The sequence below is a fragment of the Crotalus tigris genome, unplaced genomic scaffold, assembly GCF_016545835.1.
Source record: "Crotalus tigris isolate CLP2741 ecotype Arizona unplaced genomic scaffold, ASM1654583v1 scf7180000017646.2482762, whole genome shotgun sequence".
Classification (NCBI taxonomy): Eukaryota; Metazoa; Chordata; class Lepidosauria; order Squamata; family Viperidae; genus Crotalus; species Crotalus tigris.
Window position 1 is genome coordinate 2,323,737 of NW_024096538.1, and position 22,032 is coordinate 2,345,768.

The window sequence follows — 22,032 nt, forward strand, 5'->3', positions numbered from 1 at the left end:
GGCAGAGCTTTATAATGATCTTCAAATCAATTCCACTAACTCTCCTTAACCTAATATTATAATGATATTTTAATAAGAAGTGTTTAATCCTGTACTTTTCCCAGGATCAAAGAATGTTTACATTGCTAAAGGTATTACAGCTAACACAATAAATGAAGGATCACTGGTAAAAAAAAAGATACAATATATAAGGTGTTCATTGGTATCAAAATATACCAATTTGCTGAAAATTCTTAAACATCCAGAGCAATTGCTTAAAATGAATTTCTAGTTATTAAAATTAAATCTAATTAAACAGAGTGCTTTTTATTAAAGTGCACAGTATTTTATTTAAAGATAGCCATTTGAGGGAGAGGAAAAAACCCAAGCTTACAGTAAAATCATGAATAAAATAAAGTTTTATTTACATGCATGTTACAATGATAATTTGACTCCACAAAATTGCCATTATCTCTTTACATCTTTAAAAAATGCATTCAGAGATTTCTTTAGGAAAATATATCTTTTCTACCCTCTGTATGCTTTCTCTCTCAGTGGGACTGAAAATAAAATGTTATGACTTAAATCACGAGAGGCTAACATCATTTTTAGCAACAAGGGCTGCATAATTTCAAGACTATGAGTGAGTAGCTGACTTTAACTAAAATGTTTCAGTTCTCTGCATATATAGGTACATAAATAATTCAGAATTAATCCCTGCAGAGGGGACAATGGGAATCGTAAATTATCCATGTGTCGTCCTCAACATTAGAGGCAATGAACCTATAGTAACAAACTATGAGTGTTACTCATTACATACATTTCACAGACACCTTAACCTTTTGAATATTAATTTCCCTCTGCAGCTTGTAGCTAGGCAGTATAATTTCCCTTCCTGCTTCATTCTCATTCTTTGGTTTCAGTGTGTGAGTGTCTGTGTGTGTGTAAGAGAGAAAAAGAGAGGGAGAGAGACTTGAACAACACTTCAATGAAGATAGAGATGGAATGGTGAATAATGAAAGTATATTGATTTATTTTTTAAAAAAAAATAGTTACCAGAAAGCATCAATTTATAAAAGCCAGATAGTTGTAGGAATATTGCTGATATAAAAATCTACATAGGAGAAGTTTACGAATACAATGCCAACTGAACACTGTCTCTTATTCACATAGAATTGCTGTTTAGCCCTCAAAATCAATGGGTTATTTAGCATTTATCTCAATGGGATGTGCATTGTCATAGCTTCTTTTATAACAAGACAACAAATCACATGATGTATACAATCGCAGATGTTCTTGCTTCTTTGTAGGATGATGCATGACACTTAAAAATAGGTATAAGTACATTTAGAACAATGTGTTTATAATTTTATGTAATTCCTCTTCCTCTTTCAAATATACCCTAACTTAAGAATGTGTAGTCCATAATTAAATAAAAGATTTTTTCTTATTTTACGTCTTGATAATGATCAGCTTGATTTGAAATATAAAAGGTAGTGGTAGTTCATGAGGCAATATAGTCCGTTAAAGTGCTTAAAAATGGCTTTGCTATTGACACTGCCAAATACTAAAAAGTAATTAGCATGATATATGCCATCACAAATCTAAATTGCAAAATTATGAAAGCTTTTAGTTTTTTAAAAAGATGCTAACTTACCATACACAAGAAGAATAATATAAAAATAGGTGGGATATTTTTACATTTGAAGTTCAGCAGAAAACACACTTTGTCTAATCACATAGCTTTTCTCTTTATGAAATTGTTCTTTCATTGATTCTAATGAGAGTTTTCACAGACTAGAATACAAGATTAGGACATGCAATCACCAAGTCCCTTGATTAATTTTGATTAAAATATATAGAAATGAGGTTAGAAAGATTTTGATTAGCCTGAATTTTCTATTTTGAGAGTTTTAGTTCAAGCTGGCCATAGTAAAGACTAACAGTATTGTAGAAAAAAAAAAATACTGTCTCTTTCATCATTATTGGAAAGGGGTGTACAAATGTTGTCTTCCATTATAAGCTGTGAATATTCTCCATTTTGTCCTATTTTTTCTTTTCTATACTTAACCTCTGTTAAGTATAAAAATATATAATTGTGCAAACAATGGTTTTGATCAATGTTACTGGCACTGTCTGGAATGCACAAGGACTGAAAAGTATGTCCAGTTTTACAACACCTGTTTATAACCTCTATTGATCCCTGTTGATATGAGTAAATGTTAGCTCACTTTAGGGGACAAGTTACCAGAAATTATATGCATTGTTTCATTTGCAATAAAAACGTTCAGAAACATTTAAACTCAGTTTGATAGGGATAGAATTTTAAAAACAGTCACTGTAAATACATTTTCTTGGAATCTGGTGCCATTGAGTTTAATGGGGCTTATTTTATAGTAAGTTTAGACCTGTTAACAGCTTTATTGTAACTGTACCATTCCCACAGCATAAGCAGAGCTGATTGTTTATGAGGAAATGAATTAAATTGTTAACTTTCTAATAGTTGGAGGTTTCACTAAAATACAAGCCCAGTGATTGAAGACAGCTATTTATTTATTTTTGTTCTTGTCTATTGGAAAACCACATTAAAGCATAATGCCTGCCAGAAATCATGTTAAGTACCGTATGGGCATTCAAAAAATAAAAGCAGAAAATGTGGTTTTGCTGGTGAGAGAAAAAAGTACAAAATAAATATGCAAACATAGAATTTATGCTAAATGGAAGTAGTTAATTGTGTGCTAAGAAATAAATCAAGTTACCCCACTTGACTTGAAACTTCTCTTTTTAGTGTAAGAACTCTCATAAACCACAGCTCAATTATTCAATTTCCCACACTAATTATAGAAACTACACATTTCTTGGCCTCAAGCAGTAGATGATGTATCTCTGAAGGGCAACACAAAATTTGTCATAATCTTGGGTTCACTTTATTTAATGAGCATCTGAAAAATAAACACAAATAGTTCTGCAATTCCCAGGTTGTAGGTAGCAATAGGGCTCTCTCTAAATAGTTTTTTAAAAAGATTTTTACCCCAGCTTTCTTAATATACACTTCAAGGCAGTGAGCATACAAATACTCCTTCCTCCTCCTATTTTCCCCACAACAACCCTATGAGGTGAGGTAAGCTGAGAGAGAGGCCCAAAGTCATGCAGCTGGATTTTCACACTTAAGGCAGGACTAGAACTCATAATCTCCAAGATACTAGGCCAGCACCTTCACCACTATGTTCAAAATTAAATCCTGTCCTTTCCTAATTGAATATTTAATTAAAATCATTTATAATATTATATGCAACTAATGACTCACACATTCATATTTGAGATTATTTGGATTTATGGCAGAACAAATAGGCTGCAAAAATCAAATTCCATTCTAAGGCAAGCTAAAAAACGGAATCCTACCTGCATTTCTGAATTAGTTTGGCATATCTACAATTATCAACTAAGCTGCTTCTGTCTTGTGCTCATGAATTCAAATTGATTTTAGGGGAAAAAAGCTGAGCCACTTTCTCTTTTTTAAAATAATGTATTTTATTGATTTTTTAAACATAGTCACCTTAATATTTGGTAAACAGCATGCTGTCTGGATTTATATCTAAAACAATCAATTACAATTAATTTCTATAATTCCATAATCCCCATAGGAGCTTTCTTTGATTTTCTCTTCTTTCAATAATATTCTCTTTTACTAACCTTGAATTAATACATTTCTTAATATTTTGATAGATAACAATTCAATATAAACATTTTCCTAGTATTTAACAATCACGTCAATATTTCTAATTTCTAATTTTCTAATTGATCATCTTAATTACCTCATCATAGATCCTGTTTTCAAAGTTCTTATTGAGATTTGTTTGCCCTGCAATGTTTAAAACATTCTTACAGTTAAGATTTTCTCAGTTAATTACACTTAAGTATTTAAATCTTTTTCTCATACAAGCCATTCCAACAATTTTACAAAAAAAGAAAGAAAAGAAAGAAGGAAGGAAATAGTATCATCTAATCTTTTAAATTTATTCAGAACATTTTTATCAATTGAGATTTTCTCAAGATCAATTACACTTAAATATATAAAACATTTCTCTCATATAAACCATCCCAACATTTTTATATTTCTCATAACATAAAAAAAATACTATGTTACTTGAGGGGCCCATCCCTCTTTTTATCCAGCATTTTTCTATTTTTTAACCACATGCAAACAAGTGTTTAATCTTTAGATATTCCATCTGATAAATTCCATCATCTAATTTCTTAATTCTAACTTTAGCCTTTTTTTCTTTTTGCCAAACATCTTTCCTAATCTTATGTTCCACTGGACCCAAAAGTCTTCCCATAGTCTTGTAGATGTTGTTGTAAGTACAAGAGACAAATCCAGTAAGATGTTTTTGTGGGAGGGGTTTGCCCCTTTGTATTCATTGAAAAGCTTTTTCTTTCTTTCTCTCTTAATTTCTCTTATTAGTTTTTGTCTCTCAAGTTCTCGTAGTTCTCCTAACAGCTCTATAATCCATTTTGTCAAATCTTTTTTCTTGTCCTCAGATTTATTTTGCAATCTTGAAGTGTAGGTTATCTTTTCCATGTCCGATATTTCTTGCAAGTTTTTCTCCACCTGGGTTAAATCATAATTCCTTTCATTGTTGGGTTCCATCTTTAAATCTCTTTCTTCTAGTTTATGTTCAGTTGTCTGCTTTATCTGATCGCTCTCTATTTTTATTTTCTGAGAGTTTTAAAAGGTTAAATCAAAGATGTGTTCATTTATATTTTCAAAGTTATTTTTAATTTCTTCATGGTTTGAAATCATTGTCATTTGAATGAGTTGCAATATAGCATACATTTCCTCCTGGAAATGTATTTGGTTTTTCTTGATATGTTCTTTTTGCAGATCTCTGATGTTCCATGATCGCCCAAAATCAAAGTTTTCCTTTCTCTGCAAACAGCTTTAGAGTCACAGTTCAATAAGTATTTATAATCCAGGAAGGTCAATTGTTTTCCTAAGGTTTATAGTTCTCACCTTGTAGGTAGCCCAAAATGTTTTCTTTTCTTTGTTACAGCTGTTCTCTGTTTAGTTAAGACATTGAAGATCACAAAAACAAGTTATCTTTTTCTGGGTTTTCTGCCAATTCCTGTATTAAAGCAACTACAATTGTATATTTTCATCCACCACTAGATGTCAGTACCTGTTTGTTTTTCAGTTTTCAAAACAAACAATTATTTTCTTCTGTTTTCATCAATAATCTTTTGAAAAGAAAATCTTAACAAATTCCACCAATTTAAATGGATCCAGATTTAAGTCTTATATTCATTTCATTTCAATATATTTCTGTTCCCCATAAGAGCTTAATTTGCTGCTTCCTTCTGTGAGAGGGATCCCTCTCCTTCTCACTTTCGAAGGATTTTTGCTTTTGGTTTTTTTTTTCCAGGAAATCAAGTATCAAGTAGAAGAGAGAGAATCGATATTCTTACCCAGTTCCAAACACATTTATGATCAAGCTTAAATTAGTGCTTTTGGCTTTGGCTGCTTGTAGCTTGGGCTAGACTCTGGAGTGAAGCTAGCCTTTCTTCTGCTGGTTTCTGGAGGGCTCCCCTCCTTTGTCACCTCTCTAGGGCAACTTTAGGCCCATTTAGGGTCCCCTAACAGAAAAAAATCGACCATAGGGTGCGGAGCCCTGCGATCCCTCGGCTGTTGTGCTACTGCGCAAAACCAGAAGCCGGGCTGAGCCATTTTCTCAATTGTGTGCCTGATAGACAGTTTGAACTGTAGGCTACCACACCCTCCATTGGAGAATTCTCCTGCTGCTCTGCCTCCCCAACTCTCTGTTATTTATTTATTTTATTTATCTACAGAGGGCATTAAATCACCAATGTACATCACTAATAAAACACATCATATGTACAAAAACAAATATAACTTTTAATAAAACATTAGCATTTACATTTTATATAAAGTATGTGGACAATATAGTAGACAAGACAAAATATTAAATTAGAGTAAAACCATGATAAAAATTGCCATAATACGGTGCTATAGAATCACAATAGGATAGATGTCATAGTTAATATCTAAGGAAGCTAACTATCTAACTGCTTCTGGTCTAAGAAAGAAATTGCCAATCTCTTTTGTTTCTCTTGGCAAGTTTTCCTGGACATATATTCTTTTCTTTTCTGTATATGTTTATGCGTATATATGTTATTTGCATGTGTATGTGTGTATATATATACACAATATGTTTATATGTATATGTGTATATGTATATATTGTGTATATGACATATATGCATGTACAAAGTTAAGCTGAAGTTACATATACAACATTAAAATATCAAAATGCAAATACATTCAGGAACATCAAGCAGCTGTAAAAATGTGGCTAACTTTCCACAATGCGCTTTAATAGTTTCTATACCTATTTCCTGCAGAAATAGCTGATAAATATCTTTGCTTAGCATAGCAAAAATGACTGCTTTTGAGACATGGTAGAATCTTTAAAATATAAATATATAGTTTCCTCAGGGCCTTTTAATGTTTATTCTCAACACCCAGTTAATCGGTCAGTTATCATTTTCCCCATGAGGGCTAATTTATGTCTTGGTTAACAAATTTGTAAGATTTGGGGGATGGGAGAGAATTAGGAAAAATTCCATTTTGAATAATTCTGGGGGCTGCAAAGGGGAAGATTCACCTTTGGAAGTCTCTTGTCACTTTCTGATGGGATATCTAAGAGGCCCTTCCTTCTTCCCCCTTCCCGATCCACTCAGGTCTAGAAAAATGCTGTGAACATATTCATAATGAGGCACAAAATTACAGCATCATGTAAGGGGTTACGGTCAGAGGTTGTGTGAAAGTGCTAAATTTTCGTAAGGTAGAATATTGTTTAATACAAGGGTAGGAAATTCTAGATTCTAGCAGCTGTTCCCTAGTGGTCAGTATGGTGACAGCAGGAATGTTACATCAACATCTAGATATAGCACATTTATATATTTTTAGTAATATTTCAGAAGAATTTTCCTATTTTATTAGACAATAGTTCATCATAAAAATGTTCTAGTTCACTGCTAACTTTGCATCAAACATTTCATTCCTTTTACAATTTGATTTCTTAACCCCCCCCCTCGCCGGAAGAATAATATAGTTTTCTTCTGTTTCTTGTTGTAAATATTTTGCTGATGTATTTTACAAGCAGAAACAATGAGCATGGCAGCAGTCTATTCATGCTATCTTTAATGATATGTATATATACCATAAATATGCTCTTCACAATATTATTCAGTTTTGGCATAAAAAGAATTATTTTTGCAAATGGCTTCAGTCATCAGACTCTTATTCAACAACTGTCCTCCAACGCTTTGGAAGTTTAAATGATTCTTTATCACAACTACCGCCTCACTATCTATCAAAGCATTATTTCCCTCAGAATGAGGCTGGTTGTGAGTGCATTCATTTGATCAAATAAATATGACAACCAAGTATAACATTACTTTATCACTTCAGGGAAATTCTTCTCATTGTTATTAGCCCATCCCTGGCCTTTTTCCAGAATCTGCAGGAAAGAAACTGGTGGGAGAAAGAGACACTGACAGTATGTTTGCTACGTCCAGGAGCATATTTTACCTAATTGCTTCACTATCTGACAGATTTCAGTCTCATTAATTTCCAGCCTACTCAAAAAGTATAGATGAAATCTATGTCCAAAAGTAACAGACTGAGCAATCAAAGGCAAAGGAGTCTTGTAGTTCTTGTTTTTACTTGATTCCTTAATATAATGACATGGTCGAAGAAACAATTAAACAACTTAAAGGTTCCTGAAGAGATGCTACAGCTGCTATAAAACAGTTCTATTTTCCTGAATCTCCTATCCAATAAAAATTAGTCTGCTTAGATTCCATTCACATGGAATTTAAATTAGTCACTTCTGATTTTGTCCTTAATTTCAATAGGAATTAAGGAATTCACTTTAGCTCACTAAGTGTAAGGAGGTTCACAATTAATTCCTTATGTAAGCGGGAGTTTTGAATTGAAAGATGATTCATTGGTTTCAGTACAATTTTTTCTTAAATAGATATGCATTGACTTATACAGTATCTTATTTCATGAAGAACCTATGAGGCATAGTAAATTTCCAGACTTTTATCCAGAAGCAAACGTTTTGTGAAACTAGAAGAACTGTGAGACTTGGTGGTGATGTGATGGCCTTACAGGGTCCACTGTTTACATTAGGGGCAGCAGAGAGGGCTGAATGATGTGCTGTGACATCAAAATAAAAGTCTGCCTTCGTTGTATGTGTGTTGTTTTAAAAGCAGCAATCTCTACCTAAGTTTACAGGAAAGGGTAAGGTGAACTTTTAGTTCTCTTACTTTTTTGCAGATTGTTTTTACAGTTAGCAGAAGTATTTTTAATGTTAATTAGACAACCATAGCGTTGTTGTTTCAGAGATAATTTCTTACCTAAATGGAGAAACAGAATGACCATGGGTGAGCAAAAAGCAGTGGGAGTGGGAACAACTTCTGGCTTCAGTTTTCCCATGGAGTTTTCTTGTGGGAAGCTAGTAGGGAGCATTTCTTTCTTGTTTTTCCTTCCTTCTTTCTTTCTTTCTTTCTTTCTTTCTTTCTTTCTTTCTTTCTTTCTTTCTTTCTTTCTTTCTTCTTTTCTTAGGAACCGAGAAGAGCGATATGGTCCACATCTTCAAAAAAGAAACAAACAAACAAACAAACCAGTCACAGGAAACTAAAGACCAATCAGCCTAACATCAATACCTGGGAAGATACTGGAAAAGATAATCAAAAAACAGATTTACGGATATCTGGAAATGAATAAAGTTATAAGTAAAAGCCAGCACTGGTTTGTTAAAAACAGATCATGCCAAGCCAATCTTATTTAATTCTTTTACAAAATGATTAAATTAGTAGAGCAGAGAAATGCTGTGGACATAGCATACTTAGACTTCAGCAAGGCATTTGACAAACTAGATCACTTCTTCCAAATCCTTTTTGAACCATGACCTATGTCTTTTAAATCTGTGCCTATTAAAGAAATTATCAAATTAAAAATGAGATAATATTAACATTGGTTTAACATATTCTGGACCAACCCATGCTTGCTTTTAATTAATAACACATTGTTTTAAGGGTCTTACTGATTGATTCCCAATTATTAATATCTGACTGACTGATTTATGGATCCTCCTTGGATAACATTTCTTCACCTTCAATCAATTGGCATTTTCCAGTTCTCCAAAATTTCATAAATAAAATTTAGCCAAAATGCAAATCGTTTGACTCTTCAATTATAAATATCTATTCTTAATAAATATATATTCTAAAATGTCAATTTGATATTTCTTTTCACAGAGTACCTTAATGAAATAATACAAGATCTGAGTTGTAGAAATCTGGATGATCAGAATAGGGCAACAAAGAGTTAGATATTTCTGTATCTTTTTGTTGGCTCCCAGAAATAGTATCTTGTTATTATTTTGATGTCCTTTCCCTATTAACAACTTCCACCATCTATGCATAGTTTTGAATTCATTTAAATCCACTTTTCTGAAGTCCAAGATATGCATTCAATTATCTTCACATTTAATATTTCTTAAAATTAAGAACTTGAGAATAACTTCACACTCTCCTCAATAGAGCACTCTACAGTATTTTTTTTCTGTCAGCATGTAAGCTTCTCTCTTATCCTATTATTCCTACCATTTTCATAGCACCTTCTTTCTTTTCTTATTTGGCAACAGTTACTGAGCTACTTTTATTTTTAGTCCATTTTTGTCAGACGGTAACAACAGCTTATTTTCATTGGTGCGTATCAGCAAGCCCTGATTTTTTTTTTCAGAAAGTCTCATCACATAATGCTATGTCACGTTATCACTTTCCTTCAACAAAGTTTCATGAAAGAAAATTACAACCACCATAATGGTACTTCCCATCCTTTGAAGTAATCTGAAGGAAGATTATGTCCACATCATAGCTCTGTTTACTGAGAGCTACTATTGGTATCTTTTGAGAATATTTGTTGCTATTACTGCTACTGATAAATAATATAATGATAAATAAAAACACATACATTCACACACATCAAAAATATTTTCTCTATTTGCTTTCCTCCTTAGAATTTTGTAAATTATCTCTTAACATCTTCATTAAAGAAGCAGAAAATGCATTTCAGTTTTGCTTGCAATTGATAACATATTTATTCCTAACATTCCATCATGTTCTATTATACTAGATTAGATACTTTCTTTTATTTTTAATTTTTTAAGAAGTGGCTAGCGGATATTATTATCTAGATCCAGATTTTAGTATGAAGGAGTTTTAAATTATTAGCTCTCACTCCAGGCCCAATCTTGTCTTAGGTTTTTGGACCCATGCTCAATATGACTTCTGCTGGATTTATGAAATTACCCAAAGGGATTGGGTAGGGGAAACACGTGATTAAAATTTTCTATGCTCCCCTGCAGATTCTTAATTAAATAACCACTACCTATTTTTTTTCTAATACAGCATGCATAACAATGGGACTATACAATTAATATACACCCTAATTTAATCTAGAAATAAACATATATTAATAGGAGCAGATTTGCTCCAGGTGGCTGAGATATGCACATTTATATTTACTTTTTCTTTGTCCCAATTTTTCATGCTCTCCCAGGTATGTTGTAAGACCAAAATCTGCCTGTTGGAGATAAGATATGTGGTTCACCCTTATTCATATACTTTTCTAGGTACAGGCAATGTTTCTCTATAAAAAGTACACAGAAACATTATTTTTCTTCCTTTGGGGATATTGCAATATAAAAATCTTCTTACATTCTGTCTGTCAAACAAGAAGCACTTTCATTGTATTTAATATACAGCTCTCATAAAGCATATCAGCTATCTTCTGTTGTATTAAAGAGTACAACAGTCTCTCAAGGGTAGTGGAAAAGAATTGTCATTCTGTGGATTTTTCTGCACTTGGGGCTTGTTTGTTTTCTACTGATGGTTCTCCTCTATATCTGGAAAGGGTATTTCTAAAAGACTTTAAAGGCAAAGTAGGAAAAATGTCATAAAAGCCTCTCTTGGGTTTGATGGATGCACTTTTCTATTTGAAGTTCACTCACTGTCTTGTACAAAAATTCCTGGGTCACTCCATCCAAGCCTCTAATGAGGCAGTGCAACAACACGCACAGCTTTGTAGGCCTTTTTTAAATCAGAGATTGGGTAACACTTGGGACTGATAGGCTTCAGTATCAGATCTAAACAGAAAATAACATGCTCAATTTGCCCGCTGAAGGTGGGTTGAGCAAATCTTAGTGATGTATCGGAGCATTTGCTGGCTGCAAATGCACGTGGTGTGATTCCTATTTCTGTCGGCAAATACAAATTTTTCACTCAGCAGGCTTAATCAGAGCCAACTCAAGAGGAGAAATAACAAAAACTCAACAGCCCTTAGCAACTCAGCATGGCATAGAAGGATTTAAGACTCTAGCATTTTATCTCTATTGATATGAAAATGTATGAGGAAATTTGAACGTTGGATTTGGAAATAAACACATTTTATACATTACAAACCATCCACTTTAACTAATGATGTTTGAGCATTTTGCTATACTATTTTTTTTGTTATCATCTTGATGTCATTTTCATTAAATAATGCAAGATCACTAAATTTGAGTGGATTTTTTCCCAGGGGAAAAAAATTGAGCTAGGTTACATGAGTAAAATATGAGAAGCACAAATGCTACAAGAAGATAGGAGATTTCCAAAGATACAGAGCTGTAAAAATGGCGTTCAAGGACCATCTCATTAAATGCTTTTAAAAAGGGGAGAAAATGGGATAAAGTGAGTTGAAATATCCTTATGCAAATTATTCTGGACCTTGCATAACATATTTGGAGATGAGGCATTTATTGTTTACAGTCCAAAAGAACAAATATGTCTTCAGTTGTTCTATTGCAAGAGTAAAATTCTCATGTTGCTCTAAATGAACTATTTATTGAATATGTTAACTGGATCACCACACCATCCCAGAGACCAATCTAACCTTGACTTACAACTTTCCTCTATCCTGTATCCTGAGCACTTACCTGGAAAAGAATATCTGCAAAGAAGAAAAACAAAAACAAACAAAAAGCAACACATCAAATAAATAAAACATATGTTATTTTTATTAGGATTTTACAAAATTCTTTTTCCACTCATTTCAAGAAGATTTGTAACCATTCATATCAATCGGACTGACTTTTCTATAATGTATATTAGTGCTATAGGCTCAATTATGTTTCATTTTCATAGGGATGGGATCCTTAAACTAATTTCAAAAGTCTTATGCAAGCATAATTTTAGAGGTGAAAAAGTGATTTATCTTCTTCTGGGCTTCTGAGTGAAGAAAGAAGAGAAGGTGGAAATAAGAGTGGCAAAAGTAAAAAAGGAGTATGAATTGGCTACTGGCAGAACAAACTTATTCATATATATTCAGGAAAAAAATCCAACTGAACTCAAAAGGATTTATTCTCACATAAAAGAGGATACTACTATTTCAGTTTTATTTCAATATCAGCAGCTTATTTTTCCTCATTGTTTTACCCCCCCCCCCAATATATACTTAAGTTTAACTGAAAGTATTATTTTTCTATCATTTAAACAGAACAGCATAGGGACAAGTTCTTTTTCTATCTGTTAGAAAATATATTCCCATTAAAAAGCAGACGTATTCCCATTATAAGTGCTCATCTTATCCTTGGTACTACTTAAAAAGATATGACAAACACTTAATATATGCATACAATCTTACATAATAGTTTTTATCAGTTGCAGTCACTGCTTCCATTTGCCTTTCCAGAGTTATGCAGTAAAGATGTGCCAAAAACCTCAGACAGACAGCTGAAACATCGATTTAGATTATTAGAATAAGAACAACAGTACATTTTGCAATCAAAGACTTTTATTCCATATGTTTGTGTTATGTATGATAGAATGTTCCTCATCTGGATACTGAAGAACAAAACAAGTTAGGGAAAAGTAACATCATCCTTAAGCCATAAAAAAAACTCTTTAAAATGTTCTCATGCATACCATGACATATTATTTATTTTTTATGCTGAGGTAATATCTAGGTGCAAAAATACATATTTTGCATTTAGTAAGGCTGGAATTGCATCATAGCTGATTTTTATATAGTGAATATATTGGTTAGGCAAGAGCAGCTGCCATATGCTTAGAAACATTGCTGGCAGGGAAATATTATGTGACGTGTAAGAGCTACATAGCAAAACTAGAGGAACCATCACTTGGGGCATTGGAGAAAATATTTAATGTAGGAAGAAGAATAGTAAATAAGATAAAAGAAAAAAATAAGTAATTTGAGGATGTAGCTTCTTTGAGACAAATGGGATGCCCATTTGATTAAAAATACATACCCAATTCATGCTCAGCTAAGGAAGGAAGGGAGAGAGAGAGGAGGGAGAGAGGGAGGAAGAAAGATTTCTGATGCTCCCTACTAGATTCCCACAAGGAATCTCCATGGGGAAACTGAGGGGTGCTTGAGCTGGTGAAACTCAAACTGTCGAACTGCTGGCAGTTGGCAGTCAGCAGAATTATCCTGCAATACTGCATTCTAACCATTGCACCATCATAGCTCAAATGGAGAATAAAAATGCCAAATCCAGTCCAAACATCTGACTGATTATGCAACAAACCATAATATATTGAACTTATAGGCACCAAACTCTGACTAACAATAAATCAATAAAGTAAGATGATTTAATTAATTTGATTACTTAATTAATTAATCAATTTACAATATTCTCTCCCTCCCTCTTTCATGTATTAACACCACTTCCATTTTCAGAATTAACTATAAAATAACATTTCTAGTCTGTGTCAGAATCTTCATTACTTGGGAATAGCTTTTCAATTAATTTACTATAAATTAAACCATAGAGAAAATGAACTAAGTATGGGCCAGGGAGTTGCAGGAGAAAATAAGGCAGGACTTCTCAGGAAGAGAAGTCCAAACCTATGGAAAAATTAGAGTGGAGAAATTGATCACATAGGGACTTTGTGATCAATTTGTCTAGGTGTGAATCTGCTGATATATTTACATGTATATTTCTGAGTATTCATAATATGGAACATGCACAAGTAAAATAGTAAATATAAAAATATGTTCCTGTATTCTCTAGAAGTCATATATACATCTAAATACTTGTGCCCTCTTTAGAAGTGCTTCATAATCAGAAGCATAAAAAAAGCAAAAGGTCTAACTGTCATGTAAACTCATTTGAAATGTCATGTCTCATTAAAACCCAATAAGTAGAATGTCTGTTTCTCCCTTTGGTTGAGCCATCAAATTTGTCAAAATTTTATGATAATTCATTCCGTCACTTTTCAGACATTTACATGACAAGCAATCCTTATGAGAAAAAAAAAAAGAGAATCCCTGTAACCCTATTCTTCATGTTAAACTGCCTCTAGAGAGGTTTTTAAAATATCTATTTCAGTTAGGAGTAAAGTACAATTTTTTCCACTTCCATTTATGATGGAACATGACAATAAATTGCCTCTGCCCCATTCTTGACCTCTTGACTTCTGAACTTTAATTGTCCATGTCTTAACTTTGCTTTCTTAAGCCAGTAGCAACAGTGTCATTCTGCTCCTTCTCCAAAGGATCCAGAGACTTACAGTATCACTCCAGAATGGTTAAGTTCCCCCTCTAGTGTTCATTGCTTATCACATTGTGCCGCAGTTCGGGTGGGGGGGGGAGAGGGAGAGAGGGAGAGAGAGATGTTCTTTCACAGCTATGGTTTACAGGTAGAGCATGGCTTTTGCATAATTTGTAGCATAAGTGTTTAATGCTAAAGTTATTTTTTATAACTAACTTCCTTGTAATTTTATATAAATGGAAATACTTGTAAAAACAATAAATAGTAACTAATAATGAATTATTTCAATTAAATATGACAAGTTTCACATATATGGGAACTAAGACATATCCAGCATAGCTGCATCTGTTCATTAGCGAAACAGAAGATGGCATGATTTTTGTGTGTGTATGTAAGCATGCATGGAATAAGTTTGTGAATAACTCAACAATTATTCTTTTCATTTGTTTTTTGAGAAGCAAACCAAATAAGTGAATTATTTAAAGGGTTATCACAGTTCAAGCTTTGCCTCAATCTCTCTGCTTTTTCTTCTTGATCCATGACAACACTCATTCATCAATTTTGTGCCCACAAGTTAAGCTGAAACTGAATTCACATAATTCCTCAAATAATATGTCGGAAGGATTACAAAACCTGAAATCCAACATATGCAGAGACCAGCAGTTTGAATAAAGTTAATCTTTGACAAATTTTGAGTCAATATCATTATGTAACTAACATAATGTTGACTTATATGGAAAATTTAATTCTTCAAACTTACCTTTTGATGGAAAGAAGCAAAAACATAATATATACATGGAAGCATATATTTATAAAGTAGGATTAAAATGGCCAAAATATCAATGAAAATAGAGTTGGTTATGGACTTCTGGTTTTGGCACTTTTAGAATCAAATGTTATATCTAATTTTGGCAAAATTGTCTCATAACAGTTTTGACTCAAAGCTGGTCTGATTAGATGCTTGAGATAGATGTAAATGTAAATGCTCTCCAATCCCCAACACAAAGTCAAAGTATATACTCACTCAGCATCTCTCCTTGAAAAATGCAACAATAATAAATTTGATAAGTAGCCATTAACTGTCATTTTATAACATCATAATCAGATGGAGGTGACTTTCATGCTTTGTTCAATAGTAGGGCATGCTATATTTGATCACAACCCTAAAATGAATCTGCTAGATGATATGGCAGCTAAAAGAAATGCAATTTTGCATTGCCTCAATAGAAGTACAGTTATCAAATCACAGGAAGTAATCATTACTCCACATTCTGTGTTAGTCAGACCTATTTTAACACCATGATCAATTCTGGCATTACATTTTAAGAAAAACAGAAAAGGGGATGGGGTGGGAAAGGGCATTGAGGATGACAGAAAATGGGAAAAAAATCTTAACAGCTAAATATCTTTAGCAACGAGAAGACTAGAAAGGAGATAAAATCACACATTTCAAGTACATGAAGGGGTGTTACACAGAAGAAGATCAAGACCTCTTCTTTACTGTCTGAGAGTGCAGGGAAAGAAATAATGAAGTTAACTTACAGGAAAGCAGATTTTGGTTGAGTGACAGTGGAACCAATGATACAAGATGGCTGGTAAGTTCCCCTTCAGTGGATATGTACAAACAAAAACTGGACAGCTACCTATAAAGTATGTTTTCAATTGCCTTCCAACAATGGGAGTTCAGTTAAGTTTCAGGCCTAAATGATCCCATTCTAGCTCTGTATAAGTCTATGGAAAAGTATCTATAGTGGAATAAATTATAAAAACCACCTTATGTCCAATCTACTGTGTAGGTATAGTATTTAAAACAAACACACATGAAAAAAGACACCGCTGTGTTTTAAAGACCTTTCAGGAAAAAATACTTTGTGAATTTCTTAGAAACAAATACATTCACAATTTGATTGTTGAGTATGATGTTTCTTCCCAGAACATCTAGCTAAAAGGGATTCAAATAGAAAACAGTGTGAACATATCTTTGGAAAAATAAATTCTAAAGGTCTTTAACCATAGTACATACCAATGACATATATACATATACCCTGAATTGCAATATTTATAATAATTTTTAATATAATTGATTAGCAGCTGATTTATGAGATAATGTCTTTAATCTTGGTTATGAGATTGGCAAAATCTATTCATTTTTACCTTTTCATCAGAAAAGTTGGCAATCCTGCATTGTGTGGGGTTTTTGTTTTTGGCAACTGTAATGTTTCATTTTGGATATGATATGATTGTTCAGGTAATTTGGCAACAAGCTTGTAGTTTTAAATACAGTATTGAGATACAATCTCATCATATGTCATCCAGGGAATATCTGGGAGTTTAAGAGATATCTTGGCGAGGCGGGACAAGGGAGGTGGGGGAATAATATAAGTGAGATTTGAATAAATCCTGCATTCTTAGCACCATGTGACGCTACTACTATAGCAGTATTTCATACAGATAAAGTTCAGCATATACTTAATATCTGATCCTGTTTGAAGTCTTGGCCTTGGCATGTTTTGTAAGTGAATAAGATCATAAAAGACAATTGTATTCATTATGCATTTCTTTACAGCATTTTGTTCTACTGCTCAATAAAAATTTCAAAGCAAGAAATTAAATTGTAAGTACATCATATATAGTCCTACCATGGCTGACCTCCCAAAATCTGTACAATCACTAAACAGGGCAAGGAGTTAACCAGTTGGTAGCTTTTTTCTATTATCTCTATTTGTCTGGCTTTTTTAGACTCTGATATGAACTATCAGGACTATAATTGTAATATATATGAATAGGGCTACCATATACATTGCATCCATACTATGAGAGGTTAACACAAGTGGTCTTCAGATCATACAATATGTGGTCTATCTCATATCAACTGTCTTTATGCTCAAATGAAGTGTACTGAATCCCCAAAACTAATTAAGTTAATTTATAAAGGAGGACATATTTTCAGGCCACTATAGTCAAATTGGTAAGATAAAGGATGCCAACTTGACTGTCAGTAGATTATAGCATTGCCAGTATAAACAAATATACAAACAAATAACTAGTATAGATATTAGGCAGTCATGGGAAAAATACCACAACTAATCCAAATTATTATATAATAAATTGAATAATAATTGGTCATTTATTTCAAGAACCATTTATTTTCTTTCCCCTTCTATTTATATTTGAGAAAGCTGACATTATGAATAATTAAAACTGCATACACCACATCTAGCAAGAAATACAACATATCATTGCTATAATATGATTCCTGCTTTGCTGACTGGAGATTTTAAAAATGGAACTGTGACTATTGACATTTTTGAACTGTGGCTTTTTGCATTAAATATAGTTTTGAAATCAGTGTATATTAATTTGAAATTCTGTTCAATTTTGTCAGTTTATATAAACTAAATATCAAATATGGCTATTAGATTAAAATGCTAAAATACAATTTAATATTAAGATAAAACAAGCAAACAAATGCATAAATAAATAAAAGCTTAACAACAATAGATTGATTTTGATATAGTTCTGGACATAAAGAGACCTCTTAAAATATGAAGTTGTTATTATCATTAACTGTTTAGATTATCCACTAACCTTCACTAATGTTAAGATGCATGACATGCATTTGTAAGAACCTCTGAAAGGGATATTAGAACATGATGTAATTCTTTTTCATTGACAGACTGGGGAAAGACAGAGTTTGTCTGTATAACACCCATTTTTGTGTTGCATAAGTGTCAGTAGCTTATGATCTAGGTTTACTTTAGTACCAGCTATTTACTGATTCACTTTCTGAAAACCAAAATATTTTGAAATTATATTATTTATTTCATTCATTTTTATTCTATTTTTCCTCTAGAAGCCACAAAAGTATTTCTCATACTTTTCATACAAAATTATATTTAGAAAAAAATATTTTGACACAAAACCTGCACCTGGATCTAGCCAGTTGCTGTAGGAGGGACATGTGTAATTGTTGATGGTGTATCCATGCAGAATTATGTAATCAGATCAGTTTAAATTGCCAATCATGTATCTAACTTCTGCTTATTTTTTGTTACTCTTATCTGGTTGTCCCTTTTATACTGGGCTTTGTAACACTTTATTTGAAAGGACTTAAAAAATTCACGTGGTACAAAACACTGTGCCCTATTTTTGACATGTATAAACTATTGCCTTTCACTTATCTTACAGTAACTGTATTTTCTAGATTTACTTCAAAATACTTATAATGCTTTCTGATGTGTTTCCTATGAAACGTAAAGTCTTACAGAAAATCCAGTTCCACATTCCACTTTACGTAGAGACAAATCCATGTTCTGATACTTTATATAGTTTATCAGCCTTTCTTCCTGATGTCCTTACAAATTAAACATAATGTGTTTGCTCCTTAAAGAGCTTTTACTGTTCTTTCAGTTGATTTATTGATATACCTGATTTATTTCATTTTGGTTTTTTTAAAATGACTAGTTATTTAATAATATATCATAAATAGCAACATAAAAGCATGAATTATATGTACACTTGTATACATTATAATATATATTACATTAGTGTGTGAATATGTCTGATTTATATATATTATTTGATATGGGTACATGTGTGTTTATGTCTGTGTCTGCCTTTCCACAAATTCCACAAAGCCTGTTACAGAAGAAGGTACAATATTTTAATCTGTTAACAGATAATCAAATATATAATAAAATCATATGCTTAAACCAGATTCATTAACCTTTTGTACATAAGCAATCTGTACAATCAGACTGTAATATGATCTTCCACAAGTTATTCATTGCTGCAGTGTCATACAGCATTGGTACAAATTCTTTTAACCTAAAACAACTTCTAATACCGAAATTATATACACACTTAACTATGTGTAAACCATGTTGAAGTCAAAAGGGCTTGCTTTGTGGTAATTACAGAGTTATTTTTTGTTCTAAAACTGACCCTTATTTTAAAACAATTCAAGCAGTAATTACCAGAAATGATAGCTACCCCAAAATCTGGCTCTATGAAATCTGGAAATTGAACCAAAGAATCACAATAAGTGATCTAATATAAAATAGTATGTAACAAATATATATTAAATATATATTTATATATAAGATTGTTATTTGCACATTTATTGTTGTTGTTGTTATTATTATTATTATTATTATTATTGATCATTGCACAGTCAGCCAGATGTTCAGACTGGATTTGCCATTTTTGTCTATCTATTGAGTCCTTCCCAAGGACCTGGGATAGGCAGATGTGGATGTTTGATGGTATTACAGATATTGTCGCAGGATGGAAGCAGTTCCTAGTAAGGCCACCTTTTATTATTATTATTATTATTATTATTATTATTATTATTATTATTATTATTATTATTATTGTTATTATCTGGGATCATGAAAGAAAGCAACATCTATTCTGGTGTCATATTGTTCCTTTGCAGGGACAAAACTTTCTACTGTTTTGTGGAAAGTATTGATACAAATTGACTAAATAACTTATTGGAAAATTTATGTTTACTGTTGATTAACTGTTCCAGTTAGAATTATATTCCTGTGCCAACGGGTGATTTGTACAGTTGCTGCATACATCCTCCCACTCCTCCAACAGAGGGTTTTGTCAATTTACAAAAATCACCTCTTTGAAAGTGATGCTGGGGATAATACTGTACTTTCAAAGGGAAATAAGATAGGAAGTGTGGTGAATGTGTGTGTGTGTGTGTACATATGCTTGCATACATGCATGACAAGTCTGAAAAAAAGTAAACTAGACTTTCAAAGAAGATAGTAGAGATAATTCAGGGCTGGACACAGGAACCTGGCCTATAAGTCTGTTGCCTGCTTCTCTATATGCATTTTTCTGGCAGGGCTAAGTTGCTACTTTTTTCACTTCATAAATGAAATATAGTGTGTTGTGATTCATTTGGACATATAGTACTGAAATTATTTGTAACAGAAATCATTCAGTAACTGCGTGTAACTGAAATCATTTAAAGTGCGGAGTGGGGGGTAACTTGCAGTGAAATTATATTTTCAGCACAATAACATTTTAAAAACACAAATATAAAAAGCTGAGCTTGAATCCTTTTCATAGAAGGAGGCTATTTTATGTTCAGAGTCAGCATTAATGTGATCTTGATTTCAAAATTATATTTAAAATGATATTCGGCCTGATAATGGAATTGCTGTGCAAATATTGCAAATTACATAAGATTAGAGCTATTATACAGACTGTATGCTTCCAGACTAATCTACCCAGGATTTAGTATCCATGTAAATCAGAGCAGATTCTGCCCTCTGGTGCCCTAAGGCTTGCTCTGCTAGAGTAGCACCCATGAATTCACTGATATAAAGAATAAAGGATAATGCCAAGAATAGTAGAAACTATGAGTACCATTTACAGATAAGATTTTTTTTACAAGCCATGTCAGAATGAATGGAAGCTGTATAAGAACACAGAAATAAAGTATTCTCATTTTCTTTAATGAGACTCACAGAAGTGTCACACTAGTAGATCTAATTATACAAATGTAAAAAGTGTCTCTCTGTCTCTGTGTATTTGTGTGTGTGTGTGTATTATCTTCCCAAGAAAGCTTTTTACCGTGCATTTTGGTAAATATAACTTGTGTATGACCAATAATTTAATAGGTACTGTCAAATGTCCAAGGAAAAGTCTGTTGCATAAAACCAACCAGTTTGACATGGAGAAAAGAAAAACTCCAAATTAGTTTATAATTGCCCCATTTTCTGATTTTTTTATTACAGTATGACTAATCAAAATAACTATAGTCTTTCAAATCTTATTTTAGACATGGAAAATGCTTTATTGTGCCACTAAATGATCCTTTCTCGCGTTTCAAATAATGTACATGCTCAGGAGTAATGCATAAAATGTGGAAAGCAAGTACTGCTGAATGATCCTCTTTAAACAGCATTTGAAATCTTTGACGGAAAAAAAAAGAAAAAAATAGTGGAATTGTTAAATGGAGATTTTCTACTTCCCCTTTTCCTGCGATAAAGGCTCTTTTCATTTAAAATGGAGGCTACGAAAGAAATAAGCCCCACCACATAGATTTTTTTTCAGTGATACCAGGTTAAAAAAAAAAAACAGGATATAAATTACATTTTTGTGTTGCATTACACAACTTTCCACTGGTGTTTGCTAAATCATCTTCAGGTTCTGTTTAAAATCTTTTTTTAGCTTATCAGGACTTGCATTTCTTTCTCCTGGCTTCATTCTTCACAAAAAATAAAATAACATAGCCCTAGAAACAATTCTGAAATGTTCTCCCCCATCCCTTTCCCCTATGCCCTTCTTTTCCCCAAATTGAAACACATCTTTGCCTTAAAAAAGAGTCTAAGACACAAGGTCAGTGACAGCCAATTATAAAATGGCAGTAGCATTACAAGCAA